The sequence below is a fragment of the Colius striatus genome, chromosome 7, assembly GCF_028858725.1.
Source record: "Colius striatus isolate bColStr4 chromosome 7, bColStr4.1.hap1, whole genome shotgun sequence".
Taxonomy (NCBI): domain Eukaryota; kingdom Metazoa; phylum Chordata; class Aves; order Coliiformes; family Coliidae; genus Colius; species Colius striatus.
The window spans coordinates 36,449,021-36,451,624 of NC_084765.1; positions in this window are offsets into that span (position 1 = coordinate 36,449,021).

The window sequence follows — 2,604 nt, forward strand, 5'->3', positions numbered from 1 at the left end:
TTCTGACCCAAGAGAGGCTGTCAAGAGACAAAGTGTCAGCTTCTCTTCTTCCCAATGATACAGTACATTAAATAGTTTCTTCATCTTTTCCCGCTGCAAGTGTAGCCAAAAGGGCAGTTTAGAGTGAGTGGGAGAGAATGGCTCCGTGATGTATTGAAATGTGATCTGCAACATAAGGAGTTTGGAGACACTCATTGCCTGAAGTCCTGAAAGCTTTCAAAGCAACTTGCTTTTACTACACCAATTAGTTCCAGCAACTTCATTGAGCCCATGAGGACAGAGCTTGGTGCCTACCTGTGTCTGTCATGGATGGGGGCCTGTATTTTGCATCCAAACTCTTGCTTTTTACCTTTATCCCCTAATTTTGAACTCCCCTATACCAAAACATATGAACAAGTCCTTGCCTCTCTCTAAGCACTTTGTTTCTGTACAGTTGTTAGTGCTGGCTCTGAAGTCTCTTCATCATTATGTTGGCTTTTCTGGATACAGATGTCCACTTGGTATCACACGTAGCTAAATACATATGAGTCAAGCTAGCCCTTATTCCAGTGAGTAAACCAAAGCTCAGACAGTCAGATCAAAAGCTAATCCACAGGGCCATTGAGTGGTGTGACTAAATTCATATCTGAGCTACAACTACTATAACTACTACTGCTACTACTAAAAAGGCTCTTAAATAAAGAATGCCTCAGTAAGGTGAAGCCACAAGGTTTTGGATAAAAAGTTTACCTTCACGGTAGCTGTTTGATTTATGCAGCACAAGGCATCCTAATAAAACATAGTTAAAAAATAGTATTCATATTTAAAACCAAACATCAGGGCTTCCTCTCAGCTGAATGAGACCTGAGGTCATCAATCTGCTTATGTTACCTTATGTTATTTTACATTATGTTATATCAAGTTAATGTTACATTACACTGCCACGGCCTCTTAATTTTGTGCCTAAAGCAGAACTGGAGCAGCATTCACCCAGTCACACCTAGCACCATACTATCAGAAAACATGTAAATGTGGCTTGGACTGACACATTCTTTGTTGGGTGGAAAACTCTGTGGATGGCCGGGCCCAGAGAGTGGTGGGTGATGGAGCTAAATCCAGTTGTTGGCCGGTCACCAGTGGTGTTCCCCAGGGTGTTGGGGCCTGTTCTGTGTAACAACTTTATTGATGATCTGGATGAAGGGATTGAGTGCACCCTTGCTAAGTTTGCAGATGACATCAAGCTGAGTGGAAGCATAGATCTGTTTGAGGGCAGGCAGGCTCTTCAGAGGGACCTGGCCAGGCTGAAGCAATGGGTCGAGGCCAATTGAATGAGGTTCAAGAAGGCCAAGTGACAGGTCGTGCACTTGGGCCACAACAACCCCATGCAATGCTACAGGCTACAGTGTTGATTGACAGTTGGATAAACATGAGCCAGCAGTGTGTCCAGGTGGCCAAGAAGGCCAATGGCATCCTGGCTTGTATCAGAGTGGCCAGCAGGACCAGGGCTGTGATTGTCCCTCTGTACTGGGCATTGGTGAGTTCGCACCTTGAATATTGGGCCTCAGGTCTGGGCCTCTCACTACAAGGACACTGAGCTGCTGGAGCATGCCCAGAAACAGGCAACAGAGCTGGTGAAGGGTTGGAGAACAAGTCTGATGAGGAGCAGCTGAGGGAACTGGGGGTATTTAGTCTGGAGGAGGCTGAGAGGAGACGATCACTCTCTACAACTACCTGATAGGAGGCTGTAGTGAGCCTAAATATGAGCTGAACAGCCCATATTGCAAACTGCTACCAGCTGTCTTGTTCAGGTTGCAGCTTTTCTGTACATCCTGGTGGGAAACCCAGCAGGCCAATACCAAAGGTATCTTCACCTCAGACAGATGGACCTCTGCTAGCACAGGATGGTGAAGCACCAGGGAGCACAGCCCAGAGAGACCCGAGCTGCTAAGCTTATGTTTACCCCAGAGCAAGAGGGTTTAATTAGTTACTGTATTAGCAAAACAGAAATACAAGTATCTGTTCACAAAACCAGTTATCCCTGAGAAAGTCTTGGGGCCTTTCTGCTCCTCAGCTGGCCCTTGAGAACTCATGGATTTCTTAATGATGACATGGAGTAGTTTGGTGAAAATAAATACACTGGTGTATTGATGAGGGAGGAGTTTAACATGTACAGAAAAAGTGAAGCTGCACTAAAGAATGAACATGAGGTTTCGACAGTTTGATTGATCCTGACTGGAAATATTGTGTCATCACTATGAAGGCACTGTAGAGGAAAATGAACTGTCTCTGACTGGTGAGGGTATTTTTTAGAGGAAAACTCCCTATTTTCTTCTCAATTTCCAGGATGGTCTCAAGAACAACCACCCTTCCACCCAAAAACTTACTCATCCCATAAAGCCTGCTCTCCACAATTCATAGCATCTCTTTAACATAGCATCCACACTTCAGGTAATATTTTGGGACATTATGAATGGCCCATGTACAAAATTAGAGAACTTGGAGTCATTTTGAATATTACTGTACACAACAAGAACTGTTTTTCTCCAGATAGAGAGCTCGCTGACTGTATTTTTTACTACATTGCAATCTTGTTTTCAGATTAAGGAAAGAACCATATACCAAAGC